Consider the following 17,140-nt stretch of genomic DNA (forward strand, 5'->3'; position numbering starts at 1 on the left):
AATAAGGGTGCAGGCATTGGATTCACTCTAGACTTGAATATTTCAGCTGACGAAGTGCAATTTGATAATGATATTCCATCAGACGAAATGTAATTCGATAATGAGGTAGACGATCATGACAGTGCACTTGACAAAGGTGCAGGCACCTCAAGTCTACTGATCATGCATACAATTCAGGGTTTATTAACAATTAAATATGCATGATTTTATAAAATAATGTTTCAAAAACCCAATATTATGTTAGTTTTTGAGTAAAAGTGCTAAAATAATTTAAAATTAGAAAATGAATAAAAAAATAGTTTTATTTTACATTCTTATGCCTATTTTAGTTTTTTAGTTGGTTTTAGTTTTTATTAAAAAAATAATAATAATAATAAAAAAATTAGAGAAAAATAGTTTTATTCATTTTAAGTGTTGTGTTTTTTTTAGAAAAGAAGAAAAAAAAATTTATATTAGATTAGTTTTTGAAGTTTTTTTATAAATAGTTTTGTCTTTGAAAATTTTCACAGTTTTCTTTACTTTTGAAAAGAATAAAAATAAAAATAATAAATAAAGAAAAAAAATCTAAATAATAATACAAACCGGGTGAAACCGGTTTGTATTTCTAAAAAGAAGAAAGTGAAAAAAACCAAACCGGCTGGAACCGGTTTGGAAGTTTTGAAATAAAAAAATGGTTGTTTCAAACCGGTTCCAACCGGTTTGAACCCTTTTAAAAAAGGGCGTAAAGCAGATCGGAAGGGGCTCCATGTTTTTGCGCCAAAATTTTCTTTTCCCCCTCTACTTTTCCCCTCTTCCTTCCGTTTCCCAGTTGCCGGATCTCACGCTTCTTCTTCTTCTTCTTCTTCTTCTTCTTTTTCCTCCAGCAACAGCAGCAAAGATTCTTCATCTGGTGGCAAGGAAATCTTCACTCGATGGCGGCGCCTGAAGTGGAAGCCACATCTTCCTTCCTTTCCCGGTAAGTTGTTCTTCTTCTTCTTTTTCTTCTTCTTCTTCTTCTTCTTCTTCCAATTAGTTTTTCTTCTTCTTCGTTTTAATTTTTTTCTGAAAGATAATCTGCTGAATCTCAATTTGGAAAATGAAAAAAAAAATATAAAAAGAAAACATAAAAAGAAGAAAATTCTGTGAAGAATCCGGCGATTGACAAATATTCTGCCGGAATATTGTTTTGATGAATAAGTTTCTGATCTGATCGAAAATTTTGATATAAATCCAGTGGATTAAATTCAGCATATTGAAAAAAAAGAAAAAAAAATCTGTTCTAAGATCGATTCCAGTGTTATCCGGTGAAATTTGTGTTTTGAATTTTCCGGCAGCCATCAAAGATCTCTGGTGCATTATCCTTTGATTAACAAACTGAAGAATGTTTCAATTCATATCTGACAAGGATTGAGGAAGCTTTGATCCAGCAACTAGTTGCTGGAATGCTGTGTATAAATTGAAGCATCATGATCTTCTGTAAAAAAAATTCATGGTGAAATGGCCGGACTTATTTTTCTTCCTGGAAGCTCTTGCTTATTCTAAAATATTCTGCTACAGTCCATCAAAAAGAAATTTGATATTCATCTGAAGAAAAGAAAATTAAGTTGCTTCATTACATCTGATGCATGAGCAACTAGAATCCAGCAAATGAATACTGGATTTCTGAAGTAAATGACTGAATTTTTTTTTAAGAATCCGATTACATGTATTGTGAATTTTCGTTCTGAAAGATATTGAATATCTACTTGAATTTCTTTGGATTTCTGTTTTGTTGTTCTGTTCTCAATTAGATCATTTCTGTTTTTTTTTCTTTCTTTTTCATTCAGTTCAGTTTTTCTTTTAAATTCCTTTTCTTTTTATTTTGATAAAATCCTGTTTTGTTTTTAGTAAATTCATATTCATATTTTCTGTTTTGCAACATCCTGTTTCTGTTTTACATTTTATTTTCTCTAATTTTTAGTTGACATAGGTCGATTTGCTGTTTGTTTTTTTTTTCCAAGGATTTCTCTTGTTTTGCTTTAGTCAATATCTTTTACAAATTTGTTTCTTTTGCTATGTCTGTGTAAGTTTTCAGCTTGTTTTTCATTAAGTCATTCCTTGATGATTAAAATTCTTGATTTTACTGCTTTCAAAAGTTTTAGTGTTGTATTTTTCAATATTGTAAGTGCATAGCTTGTTAATAAAGTGTTAATTGTCTTTACTGTTCATTAATTGAAATAATTAGATTTCATAAAGTGGAGTGTTAGTTACTTGTGTTAGTTAAGGTAGTTTCAATTGTCATGGAAGTCTTTTGATAATATTCTTCGGTGTTCTTTAACATTTAGCTAGTTAATATAGGTTTCTATTTCTATCTCTGGTACTGCTCGTGTTCATTTTAATTGTGCAGGATAGCACAGATTGGAGAGGAAGTACTTACGTGACATGAAGTGCGAAGAATAAAGCTTCTTTTTGCTTTTATTTTTAGAATTAGGAATTTTAATTGGGTTTGTAAATATTGCACTTTACGCCCTCTGCGAAGGGTATTCATTTGTTGTAATAGTTAGTTGTTTTTACTTTTCTGAACATTTTACATTTCAAATAATTCGGCAATAAAGAGTAGTTTAGATTTGTGTACTTGAATACAACATATTCCCGTTCCCTGAGTTCGACCCGGTCTCATCCACTAGTGAGAACCGGTTTTTATTATTTGATGTCAGGTTTTCACATGTTTTACATTTAAAAATCTTTTCAAAATTACAACGATTTAAAAAAAAGACATCAAATTTTTGGCGCCGTTGCCGGGGAACGCCGTAATATTAGTATTCACTTTATTGCCTAGTGTTTGTGTTGCATTTAGGTTTAGAACCACGTATGTGCATATCTTAGAGACGAGCTTACTTTTCTGCACAGCCCACCTATTAGGATCCCCTTAGAGGTGACTGTGTACGATTGGTACCGTACACATAGATTTTATATTTCTCATACATAATCTCTGTTATGTGTAACTGCGTGGTGTTTGTTTAGTTTTTGTTGTTGTTTTTAGTTTACTCGCTTTGTGGTTTGCGTGGTTTGGCCGCTTAGTGCGTTAGTTAGGTAGAAAACCCAAAGTTAGGACGGGAGCGACACCGGTCTAGTAAGAGGTGCATGCAAGGGCGACGCTCACTTGACCCTCAGCTGGTAGAGCCGATTGAGGACCCCGAGTCCCTTATTAGGAGAGCCCAAAGATCTGCAACCATGGCTGAGAATCAGCAGATTACTCGTCCCCTTAGGGAGTACTTCATGCCTAACACCTATACTCCCGCCTCCTGCATCACAAGACCTGATGTAGGAGCAAATCAGTTTGAGATTAAGGCCAGTGTAATCCAAATGCTACCCTCATTTTATGGCCTTAGCAATGAAGACCCATATCGTCATCTCGACGAATTCTTAGAGATTTGTTCGACAGTGAGAATAAACAACTTTGGAGATGATGCTATGAGGTTGACCTTGTTTCCCTTCTCTCTGAAGGATAAAGCCAAACACTGGTTGAAGGCATTAGATACAGTTAGAATTACCACGTGGGAACATATGCAAAGAGAATTTTTAAAGAAATATTTTCCAATCAGTAAGACGAATCAGTATCGAAAAGCCATCACCAGTTTTACGCAAATAGAGGGGGAACTGTTTCATGAGACTTGGGAGAGGATGAAGGATCTTCTCCGCAAGTGTCCCCACCACCAGGTGCCTCGATGACAACTGGTGCAATATTTCTATGACGGTCTTACTGAGAAGAATCGTCAAATGGTTGATGCCGCATGTGGGGGCACTTTCATGCTCAAGAGTGAGGATGAAGCGTGGTTGCTCTTTGAGACATTAAGCAAGAATTCGATGCACCACGCGACAGCTTCACGGTCTGATAGAGTTACACCTGTACAGGATAGCGCTAAGAAGGCAGGTATTTTTGAGATAGGGATGAACCTTGAGTTGAGCAACAAGGTAGACCAATTGTCCTAGAAATTAGATCAATTGTTGTTGGGTCCCTCTCCTGCCATGCAGGTGTGTGCGTTGTGTGCGAGTCCTGCACACCATGTTCTCCAGTGTCCAGCTGCGTCATAGTATCCTGAGTTTGTCCAAGAGCAAGCTCAGATGGCTCAGAACTTCGCTAGGCCCGCACCCAATCCATTTGCCAATACTTACAACTCGGGCTGGCGAAACCATCCAAATTTCTCATGGCGTAACTCACAAGCCCAAGCTCCTAATCCTTCCCAGAATCAATCCAGGCAAGGTGGTTATACACCTGGATTTCACAGATCCAATGATCCTTCAGCCCAACCTGCGTATAATCAAATCCATTTTCAGGAGCCTTCACATAGTCAGTCCTTCGAGGACAAAATGCTACAAGCATTTTCAGATATTAAGGCAGATTTGAGCTCACATACCCAGTCAATTTCAAAATTAGAAACTCAAATGGGGCAGCTCGCTGAAGCACTTAGCAGGAGAACTGAGGGAGCATTGCCTAGTCAGCCTATAGTTAACCCTAGGGGTAAAGAACCTCTGCAGAGTTTGCATATGACAGATACACATCAAGAGCAAGCTCAGGCAGTAGTAACCCTTAGAAGTGGGAAGCAGTACCATTCGAGGGAGGCTGCAGAAGAAAGAGAGAAGATAAGTAAGAAGCAGCCTGTCCCTAATGTTTTACCTCAGGAAAGCGAGAGGGTTCTTCCATTTGAGCCTTCCACAACCCATATTTTTAAAGCCCCCTTTCCTGAGGCGTTAGAGACACCGAGAGCATTAGGTAAGTCGGGAGTAAACATGCAAGAGATGCTTGAGATATTCAAGCACATCCATATAAACCTTCCCTTACTAAATGCCATCCAGCAAGTCCCTGCATATGCAAAGTTCCTCAAAGAGCTTTGTACGTAGAAAAGGAAGTTGAGGTCCCATGCGCAGAAGAAAATATATTTGACGGAGCAGATCAGTGCAGTATTGCAACACCAGACTCCACCCAAACTTAAGGACCCAGGGACCCCTATCATCTCATGTGTCATAGGAAACATTACTGTTGAGCGTGCTTTGCTTGACCTTGAGGCAAGTGTTAACATTTTGCCGGGTTTCTTCTATGACAAATTTGGATTGAAAGAGATGAAATCCACACCTATGACGCTTCAATTAGCGGATAAATCGATTAAGGTCCCAAGAGAGATACTCGAAGAAGTGTTAGTCAAGGTGGAGGATTGTTATTTCTCTGTCGACTTCGTGATATTAGATATGGAGGGAGTTGATAGCATCAGACAAACTCCTATTATTCTTGGTCGCCCTTTCCTAGCTACCGCCAATGCGTGCATTAATTGCCGCACTAGTGAAATGGATGTTTCATTTGGAAATAGGAAAATGAGGATGAACATTTTTTGTGCATCGATGGAGTCTGATACTGAAGAAGCTTCTTTTGAGGTTGATATCATTCAAGATATTATAGAAGCTGAACATGATTGGTTGTTGAGTGATCCACCTCAAGAGGAGATTGATGAATCATTCAAAGAGGATCGCCTTGATATGATAGATAGTGAGGCAGATAATGTCAGTGGGATTTGGCATTCCGAACCACTTCCAGAGTTAGCTGAGAAGCCCGCAAAGCCATCGATAGAGAGTCCCCCAGAGTTGGAGTTGCAGCCTTTACCAGCTTCACTCAAGTATGTCTTTTTAGGAAAAGAGCAGACTCTCCCAGTTATTATTTCTGCAAACCTGACAGATTCACAGGAGCATCAGTTGTTACAGGTTTTGCATGAGCACAAGGAAGCTATTGGATGGTCTGTGGCGGATTTAAAGGGGATTGACCCCTCCTTTTGTATGCATCGGATCATTATGGATGAGGGAGCTAAACCCTCAAGAGAATCACAAAGGAGATTAAATCCTCACATGAAAGAAGTGGTGAAGAAGGAAGTAGTTAAATTGTTAGATGCTGGGATTATTTATCCCATCTCTGATAGTCAGTGGGTGAGTCCTACCCAGGTTGTTCCCAAAAAGTCTGGGCTCACTATGAAAAAGAATGAGAAAGGAGAGAGCATTCCCATGAGGATTACTACGGGATGGCGAGTATGTATTGACTATAGGAAGTTGAACAGTGCAACTAGGAAAGATCATTTCCCGTTACCGTTCATCGACCAAATTTTAGAAAGACTTGCAGGCCAGCAATATTATTGCTTTTTAGATGGATATTCTGGATATAACCAGGTGGCCGTTCATCCCGAGGATCAGGATAAGACGACATTTACCTGTCCCTATGGTACATTTGCGTATAGGAGGATGCCGTTTGGGCTTTGTAATGCCCCGGCTACATTTCAGAGATGTATGATGGCGATTTTCTCTGACATGATGGATGATGTCCTTGAGATTTTCATGGACGATTTCTCGGTTTATGGCTCTTCTTTTGATTATTGTCTCCAAAAATTATCTCGTGTACTTCAGCGCTGTAGGGAGACAAATCTAGTGTTGAGTTGGGAAAAGAGTCATTTCATGGTACAACAAGGGATTGTTCTTGGACATATTGTGTCTGAGAAAGGTATTGAGGTCGATAAGGCCAAAGTGGAGACCATTGTCAAATTAGCTCCACCGACCTCTGTGAGGCAAGTGCGTTCATTTTTAGGGCATGCAGGTTTCTATAGACGGTTCATTAAGGATTTTAGTCAGATTTCTAGACCGTTGTGTAACCTGTTGTCGAAAGATCAGTCGTTTGTGTTTGATGATGCCTGTCTGAAGGCATTTTTAGCCCTAAAGGAAGCATTGACCACTGCTCCTATTCTCAGATCTCCTGAGTGGTCAGTGCCTTTTGAGATTATGTGTGACGCTTCAGATTATGCGGTTGGAGCAATTTTAGGACAGAAGATTGAGAAACGATCTCATGTTATTCATTATGCTAGTAGGACTCTTTCTGACACACAAATGCATTATACTACCACTGAGAAGGAGTTACTAGCCGTTGTATTTGCACTTGAGAAGTTTCGATCATATTTGTTAGGCTCCAAAGTTGTCATTTACTCAGATCATGCTGCATTGAGATATTTGATGAGTAAAAAGGATGCTAAATCGCGTCTCATTCGTTGGATTCTTCTGTTACAAGAATTTGATATTGAGATTCGAGATAAGAGTGGATGTAAGAATCTTGTAGCAGATCATCTGTCTAGACTGACTATAGATTCATCTATTGATCAAGGACAGATTGTTGATTCTTTTCCGGATGAGCAGTTATTTCATGTCAAGCGTTTACCTTGGTTCGCGGATATCGTAAATTTTCTGGTTACTAGAGAGTATCCTGCGCACTGGAACCGGAATGAAAAAGATAGATTTTTTGCGCAGGTGAAACATTATTTTTGGGAGGAACCAGAATTATTTAGATCCTGCCCGTACCAGATGATTCGGAGATGTGTGCCCGAAGAAGAGTATCATTCCATTTTATCATTTTGTCATTCTTTAGCTTGTGGAGGTCATTTTTCTAGTCGGAAGACTGCTGCAAAAGTCCTTCTGTCTGGATTTTGGTGGCCCACACTTCATAGAGATGCTCACGAATTCTGTAGGAAGTGTTTGTAATGTCAGCAAACAGGTCGCATTACCAAGTGCGACATGATGCCTCTTTTACCTATTCTGATTGTGGAAATTTTTGATGTTTGGGGCATTGATTTCATGGGTCCTTTTCTGCCATCATTTGGATTTACATATATTTTAGTGGCGGTTGATTATGTTTCAAAATGGGTCGAGGTTGTGGCCACCCGGACCAATGATCATAAAGAGGTGCTTCGATTTATTAAGCACAACATTTTTAGTCGGTTCGGAGTTCCTAGAGCGATCATCAGTGATGGTGGTACGCACTTTCGTAATGTGCAGGTAGCTTCCTTAGGAAATATTCTGTGCATCATCGGATTGCTACACCTTACCACCCACAAACCAGTGGCCAAGTTGAGGTATCTAACAGGGAGATAAAGAGGATTCTTGAAAAGACAGTCAGACCAGACCGCAAGGATTGGTCTCAGCGCCTTGATGATGCCTTGTGAGCTTATAGGACTGCTTTCAAGACCCCGATTGGTATGTCACCATTTCGATTAGTTTTCGGGAAACCTTGCCATCTTCCTATTGAGTTAGAACATAGAGCATATTGGGCTATAAAAAAATTCAATTTCAACATGACCCAAGCTGGAGTCGAGAGAAAATTACAGTTGAGTGAGCTAGAGGAATTGCGTAATGAAGCCTATGAGAGTGCAAAGATTTACAAAGCTCAAACTAAGCATTCTCATGATCGATATATTGTTAGGAAACAGTTCGAGCCTGGGCAAAAGGTATGGCTTTATCATTCACGTCTTCATCTTTTTCCAGGTAAGTTGAAGTCAAGATGGAATGGTCCATTTGTTGTGCATAGGGTGTTTCCATATGGAGCAATAGATCTTTTTGACCCTCGTACGGGTGCTATTTTTAAAGTAAATGGGCAACGACTGAAGCCTTATATCTCAGATACTGTGACAGGACAAGACATTGAGGATGTTGATCTTTTAGAAGTTTAGGACTCACACATGTTTGTATATATTTTAAAATTTTGTAAATATTAATAGAAAAACAAATTTTTTTAAGAGTACTTTCATATAGTTCATGTACATAATTCATAAACCATGATCAGGGTAGACATATTTTCATATTTTCGATTTCATTGAGTTTACTTTCTTTCCCTCATTGATTTTATCTCATGTGCATTCACTTAGTTTTACATAAGCATGGGGGAATGCCACTGGGACACTGTAATTCAAGCATGGGGGAGGGTGTAGTAGCTCACCAGAATATTTTTGTCTACGTTCTTGCACATGTTTACACATCTCTCATGAAAAGTAGATTTTTAAAGAAAGAGTTTGAACTTATATGAATGTTATTTCAAATTTGATGTTTTTAGAGGATTTTTAAGCCCCACGAAATTTTTTTTCTGACATAGATCTAAAAATTATGGTTGTTTATGTGGATTTCGAGGAAATGATGATAGATACATGTTAGAGTTTATTTTGAATCATAAATATGAATATACACAGTTCTATTTTTGAAAAACTAAGCAAATGAACAAAAGCATAAAAATGAGCTCAAAAAGTGAGAAAAAGCATGCGTTAGGTTGTTTGGATAATTCCACAATCCTTAGTAGATGGAATTTAGATGTAAGTTGAAACTTTTAATTCCATTTCAAAAAGGAGAGTGGAAAACTTTGTGATCCTAAGTAACTGAGAACAGATACAAGTTGAAATGTTTGACTCTCATGTTATAAAGGTGAATGAAGGAAGTCACTTTTATGTCTTAGTTGATATCTTTATTGAAAAAAATATAGAAGATATTGACATTGCACAAGGCATAAAAGCAGACCACACGCAAGCTATATGAGAAAAAAAAAAAATAATAAGTGCGCAAAAAGAAAAAGCGTGAAAAAATAAAAAAATAGAGAAAAGAGCTTAAAAAGAAAGAAAAGTTCAATGCTTAGAAGTGTAATTGAGAAAACCTGTGCAGAAAACATATGAGTGAGGATAAGTAAATAATAATATGTTTTTATTGGATTTTCTAAGAATAAAACATAAATAATTGTGATATTTAGAAAAGTGAAAGAAATTCTTTTTTTGTGGTGGTATATAAAAGACTCTAATTATATTTCGATTGTGAAATAATAGGAAATATTTGTGAAAACAAAGTCTTTAATTACCTACTGCTTATGAGGATGTGTAATATTATGCATACATGACAGAGATGTTTGTGGGTAGCATCACTGCAAACCCTCACGAGACCTTACTCGTCCACTGGGGTAACCCAAGGGTTGAAAGAGCTTGTTGCATGAGCTAAATGCAACCGTGATTCCGAAGAAAGTGAGTTAGGTGATAGTTTGATTTCTTGCATTTTTCTAGTTTGCTCGAGGACTAGCAAAACATAAGCATGGGGGTATTTGATCATGCATATAATTCAGGGTTTATTATCAATTAAATATGCATGATTTTATAAAATAATGTTTCAAAAACCAAATATTATGTTAGTTTTTGAGTAAAAGTGCTAAAATGATTTAAAATTAGAAAATGAATAAAAAAATAGTTTTATTTTACATTCTTATGCCTATTATAGTTTTTTAGTTGGTTTTAGTTTTTATTAAAAAAAAATAATAATAATAATAATAAAAAATTAGAGAAAAATAGTTTTATTCATTTTAAGTGTTGTGTTTTTTTTAGAAAAGAAGAAATTTTTTTTTATATTAGATTAGTTTTTGAAGTTTTTTTATAAATAGTTTTGTCTTTGAAAATTTTCACAGTTTTCATTACTTTTGAAAAGAATAAAAATAAAAATAATAAATAAAGAAAAAAAATCTAAATAATAATACAAACCGGGTGAAACCGGTTTGTATTTCTAAAAAGAAGAAAGTGAAAAAAACCAAACCGGCTGGAACCGATTTGGAAGTTTTGAAATAAAAAAAATGGTTGTTTCAAACCGGTTCCAACCGGTTTGAACCCTTTTAAAAAAGGGCGTACACCAGATCGGAAGGGGCTCCATGTTTTTGCGCCAAAATTTTCTTTTCCCCCTCTGCTTTTCCCCTCTTCCTTCTGTTTCCCAGTTGCCGGATCTCACGCTTCTTCTTCTTCTTCTTCTTCTTCTTCTTCTTCTTCTTCTTCTTCTTCTTTTTCCTCCAGCAGCAGCAGCAAAGATTCTTCATCCGGTGGCAAGGAAATCTTCACTCGATGGCGGCGCCTGAAGTGGAAGCCACCTCTTCCTTCCTTTCCCGGTAAGTTGTTCTTCTTCTTCGTTTTAATTTTTTTCTGAAAGATAATCTGCTGAATCTCAATTTGGAAAATGAAAAAAAAAATATAAAAAGAAAACATAAAAAGAAAAAAATTCTATGAAGAATCCGGCGATTGACAAATATTCTGCCGGAATATTGTTTTGATGAATAAGTTTCTGATCTGATCGAAAATTTTGATATAAATCCAGTGGATTAAATTCAGCATATTGAAAAAAAGAAAAAAAATTCTGTTCTAAGATCGATTCCAGTGTTATCCGGTGAAATTTGTGTTTTGAATTTTCTGGCAGCCATCAAAGATCTCTGGTGCATTATCCTTTGATTAACAAACTGAAGAATGTTTCAATTCATATCTGACAAGGATTGAGGAAGCTTTGATCCAGCAACTAGTTGCTGGAATGCTGTGTACAAATTGAAGCATCATGATCTTCTGTAAAAAAATTTCATGGTGAAATGGCCGGACTTATTTTTCTTGCTGGAAGCTCTTGCTTATTCTAAAATATTCTGCTACAGTCCATCAAAAAGAAATTTGATATTCATCTGAAGAAAAGAAAATTAAGTTGCTTCATTACATCTGATGCATGAGCAACTAGAATCCAGCAAATGAATACTGGATTTCTGAAGTAAATGACTGAATTTTTTTTTAAGAATCCGATTACATGTATTGTGAATTTTCGTTCTGAAAGATATTGAATATCTACTTGAATTTCTTTGAATTTCTGTTTTGTTGTTTTGTTCTCAATTAGATCATTTCTGTTTTTTTTTTCTTTCTTTTTCATTCAGTTGAGTTTTTCTTTTAAATTCCTTTTCTTTTTATTTTGATAAAATCCTGTTTTGTTTTTAGTAAATTCATATTCATATTTTCTGTTTTGCAACATCCTGTTTCTGTTTTACATTTTATTTTCTCTAATTTTTAGTTGACATAGGTCGATTTGCTGTTTGTTTGTTTTTTTCAAGGATTTCACTTGTTTTGCTTTAGTCAATATCTTTTACAAATTTGTTTCTTTTGCTATGTCTGTGTAAGTTTTCAGCTTGTTTTTCATTAAGTCATTCCTTGATGATTAAAATTCTTGATTTTACTGCTTTCAAAAGTTTTAGTGTTGTATTTTTCAATATTGTAAGTGCATAGCTTGTTAATAAAGTGTTAATTGTCTTTACTGTTCATTAATTGAAATAATTAGATTTCATAAAGTGGAGTGTTAGTTACTTTTGTTAGTTAAGGTAGTTTCAATTGTCATGGAAGTCTTTTGATAATATTCTTTGGTGTTCTTTAACATTTAGCTAGTTAATATAGGTTTATATTTCTATCTCTGGTACTGCTCGTGTTCATTTTAATTGTGCAGGATAGCACAGATTGGAGCGGAAGTACATACGTGACATGAAGTGCGAAGAATAAAGCTTCTTTTTGCTTTTATTTTTAGAATTAGGAATTTTAATTGGGTTTGTAAATATTGCACTTTACGCCCTCTGTGAAGGGTATTCATTTGTTGTAATAGTTAGTTGTTTTTACTTTTCTGAACATTTTACATTTCAAATAATTCGGCAATAAAGAGTAGTTTAGATTTGTGTACTTGAATACAACATATTCCCGTTCCCTGAGTTCGACCCGGTCTCATCCACTAGTGAGAACCGGTTTTTATTATTTGATGTCTGGTTTTCACATGTTTTACATTTAAAAATCTTTTCAAAATTACAACGATTTAAAAAAAAGACATCAAATTTTTGGCGTCGTTGCCGGGGAACGGCGTAATATTAGTATTCACTTTATTGCCTAGTGTTTGTGTTGCATTTAGGTTTAGAACCACGTATGTGCATATCTTAGAGACGAGCTTACTTTTCTGCACAGCCCACCTATTAGGATCCCCTTAGAGGTGACTGTGTACGATTGGTACCGTACACATAGATTTTATATTTCTCATACATAATCTCTGTTATGTGTAACTGCGTGGTGTTTGTTTAGTTTTTGTTGTTGTTTTTAGTTTACTCGCTTTGTGGTTTGTGTGGTTTGGCCGCTTAGTGCGTTAGTTAGGTAGAAAACCCAAAGTTAGGACGGGAGCGACACCGGTCTAGTAAGAGGTGCATGCAAGGGCGACGCTCACTTGACCCTCAGCTGGTAGAGCCGATTGAGGACCCCGAGTCCCTTATTAGGAGAGCCCAAAGATCTGCAACCATGGCTGAGAATCAGCAGATTACTCGTCCCCTTAGGGAGTACTTCATGCCTAACACCTATACTCCCGCCTCCTGCATCACAAGACCTGATGTAGGAGCAAATCTGTTTGAGATTAAGGCCAGTGTAATCCAAATGCTACCCTCATTTTATGGCCTTAGCAATGAAGACCCATATCGTCATCTCGACGAATTCTTAGAGATTTGTTCGACAGTGAGAATAAACAACTTTGGAGATGATGCTATGAGGTTGACCTTGTTTCCCTTCTCTCTGAAGGATAAAGCCAAACACTGGTTGAAGGCATTAGATACAGTTAGAATTACCACATGGGAACATATGCAAAGAGAATTTTTAAAGAAATATTTTCCAATCAGTAAGACGAATCAGTATCGAAAAGCCATCACCAGTTTTACGCAAATAGAGGGGGAACTGTTTCATGAGACTTGGGAGAGGATGAAGGATCTTCTCCGCAAGTGTCCCCACCACCAGGTGCCTCGATGGCAACTGGTGCAATATTTCTATGACGGTCTTACTAAGAAGAATCGTCAAATGGTTGATGCCGCATGTGGGGGCACTTTCATGCTCAAGAGTGAGGATGAAGCGTGGTTGCTCTTTGAGACATTAAGCGAGAATTCGATGCACCACGCGACAGCTTCACGGTCTGATAGAGTTACACCTGTACAGGATAGCGCTAAGAAGGCAGGTATTTTTGAGATAGGGATGAACCTTGAGTTGAGCAACAAGGTAGACCAATTGTCCCAGAAATTAGATCAATTGTTGTTGGGTCCCTCTCCTGCCATGCAGGTGTGTGCGTTGTGTGCGAGTCCTGCACACCATGTTCTCCAGTGTCCAACTGCGTCACAGTATCCTGAGTTTGTCCAAGAGCAAGCTCAGATGGCTCAGAACTTCGCTAGGCCCGCACCCAATCCATTTGCCAATACTTACAACCCGGGCTGGCGAAACCATCCAAATTTCTCATGGCGTAACTCACAAGCCCAAGCTCCTAATCCTTCCCAGAATCAATCCAGGCAAGGTGGTTATACACCTGGATTTCACAGATCCAATGATCCTTCAGCCCAACCTGCGTATAATCAAATCCATTTTTAGGAGCCTTCACATAGTCAGTCCTTCGAGGACAAAATGCTACAAGCATTTTCAGATATTAAGGCGGATTTGAGCTCACATACCCAGTCAATTTCAAAATTAGAAACTCAAATGGGGCAGCTCGCTGAAGCACTTAGCAGGAGAACTGAGGGAGCATTGCCTAGTCAGCCTATAGTTAACCCTAGGGGTAAAGAACCTCTGCAGAGTTTGCATATGACAGATACACATCAAGAGCAAGCTCAGGCAGTAGTAACCCTTAGAAGTGGGAAGCAGTACCATTCGAGGGAGGCTGCAGAAGAAAGAGAGAAGATAAGTAAGAAGCAGCCTGTCCCTAATGTTTTACCTCAGGAAAGCGAGAGGGTTCTTCCATTTGAGCCTTCCACAACCCATATTCCTAAAGCCCCCTTTCCTGAGGCGTTAGAGAAACCGAGAGCATTAGGTAAATCGGGAGTAAACATGCAAGAGATGCTTGAGATATTCAAGCACATCCATATAAACCTTCCCTTACTAAATGCCATCCAGCAAGTCCCTGCATATGCAAAGTTCCTCAAAGAGCTTTGTACGTAGAAAAGGAAGTTGAGGTCCCATGCGCAGAAGAAAATATATTTGACGGAGCAGATTAGTGCAGTATTGCAACACCAGACTCCACCCAAACTTAAGGACCCAGGGACCCCTATCATCTCATGTGTCATAGGAAACATTACTGTTGAGCGTGCTTTGCTTGACCTTGAGGCAAGTGTTAACATTTTGCCGGGTTTCTTCTATGACAAATTTGGATTGAAAGAGATGAAATCCACACCTATGACGCTTCAATTAGCGGATAAATCGATTAAGGTCCCAAGAGAGATACTCGAAGATGTGTTAGTCAAGGTGGAGGATTGTTATTTCCCTGTCGACTTCGTGATATTAGATATGGAGGAAGTTGATAGCATCAGACAAACTCCTATTATTCTTGGTCGCCCTTTCCTAGCTACCGCCAATGCGTGCATTAATTGCCGCACTAGTGAAATGGATGTTTCATTTGGAAATAGGAAAATGAGGATGAACATTTTTTGTGCATCGATGGAGTCTGATACTGAAGAAGCTTCTTTTGAGGTTGATATCATTCAAGATATTATAGAAGCTGAACATGATTGGTTGTTGAGTGATCCACCTCAAGAGGAGATTGATAAATCATTCAAAGAGGATCGCCTTGATATGATAGATAGTGAGGCAGATAATGTCAGTGGGATTTGGCATTCCGAACCACTTCCAGAGTTAGCTGAGAAGCCCGCAAAGCCATCGATAGAGAGTCCCCCAGAGTTGGAGTTGAAGCCTTTACCAGCTTCACTCAAGTATGTCTTTTTAGGAAAAGAGCAGACTCTCCCAGTTATTATTTCTGCAAACCTGACAGATTCACAGGAGCATCAGTTGTTACAGGTTTTGCATGAGCACAAGGAAGCTATTGGATGGTCTGTGGCGGATTTAAAGGGGATTGACCCCTCCTTTTGTATGCATCGGATCATTATGGATGAGGGAGCTAAACCCTCAAGAGAATCACAAAGGAGATTAAATCCTCACATGAAAGAAGTGGTGAAGAAGGAAGTAGTTAAATTGTTAGATGCTGGGATTATTTATCCCATCTCTGATAGTCAGTGGGTGAGTCCTACCCAGGTTGTTCCCAAAAAGTCTGGGCTCACTGTGAAAAAGAATGAGAAAGGAGAGAGCATTCCCATGAGGATTACTACGGGATGGCGAGTATGTATTGACTATAGGAAGTTGAACAGTGCAACTAGGAAAGATCATTTCCCGTTACCGTTCATCGACCAAATTTTAGAAAGACTTGCAGGCCAGCAATATTATTGCTTTTTAGATGGATATTCTGGATATAACCAGGTGGCCGTTCATCCCGAGGATCAGGATAAGACGACATTTACCTGTCCCTATGGTACATTTGCGTATAGGAGGATGCCGTTTGGGCTTTGTAATGCCCCGGCTACATTTCAGAGATGTATGATGGCGATTTTCTCTGACATGATGGATGATGTCCTTGAGATTTTCATGGACGATTTCTCGGTTTATGGCTCTTCTTTTGATTATTGTCTCCAAAAATTATCTCGTGTACTTCAGCGCTGTAGGGAGACAAATCTAGTGTTGAGTTGGGAAAAGAGTCATTTCATGGTACAACAAGGGATTGTTCTTGGACATATTGTGTCTGAGAAAGGTATTGAGGTCGATAAGGCCAAAGTGGAGACCATTGTCAAATTAGCTCCACCGACCTCTGTGAGGCAAGTGCGTTCATTTTTAGGGCATGCAGGTTTCTATAGACGGTTCATTAAGGATTTTAGTCAGATTTCTAGACCGTTGTGTAACCTGTTGTCGAAAGATCAGTCGTTTGTGTTTGATGATGCCTGTCTGAAGGCATTTTTAGCCCTAAAGGAAGCATTGACCACTGCTCCTATTCTCAGATCTCCTGAGTGGTCAGTGCCTTTTGAGATTATGTGTGACGCTTCAGATTATGCGGTTGGAGCAATTTTAGGACAGAAGATTGAGAAACGATCTCATGTTATTCATTATGCTAGTAGGACTCTTTCTGACACACAAATGCATTATACTACCACTGAGAAGGAGTTACTAGCCGTTGTATTTGCACTTGAGAAGTTTCGATCATATTTGTTAGGCTCCAAAGTTGTCATTTACTCAGATCATGCTGCATTGAGATATTTGATGAGTAAAAAGGATGCTAAACCGCGTCTCATTCGTTGGATTCTTCTGTTACAAGAATTTGATATTGAGATTCGAGATAAGAGTGGATGTAAGAATCTTGTAGCAGATCATCTGTCTAGACTGACTATAGATTCATCTATTGATTAAGGACAGATTGTTGATTCTTTTCCGGATGAGCAGTTATTTCATGTCAAGCGTTTACCTTGGTTCGCGGATATCGTAAATTTTCTGGTTACTAGAGAGTATCCTGCGCACTGGAACCGGAATGAAAAAGATAGATTTTTTGCGCAGGTGAAACATTATTTTTGGGAGGAACCAGAATTATTTAGATCCTGCCCGTACCAGATGATTCGGAGATGTGTGCCCGAAGAAGAGTATCATTCCATTTTATCATTTTGTCATTCTTTAGCTTGTGGAGGTCATTTTTCTAGTCG

The sequence above is a fragment of the Nuphar pumila genome, chromosome 8 (assembly GCF_984573655.1).
Source record: "Nuphar pumila chromosome 8, dmNupPumi1.hap1.1, whole genome shotgun sequence".
NCBI classification, from domain to species: domain Eukaryota; kingdom Viridiplantae; phylum Streptophyta; class Magnoliopsida; order Nymphaeales; family Nymphaeaceae; genus Nuphar; species Nuphar pumila.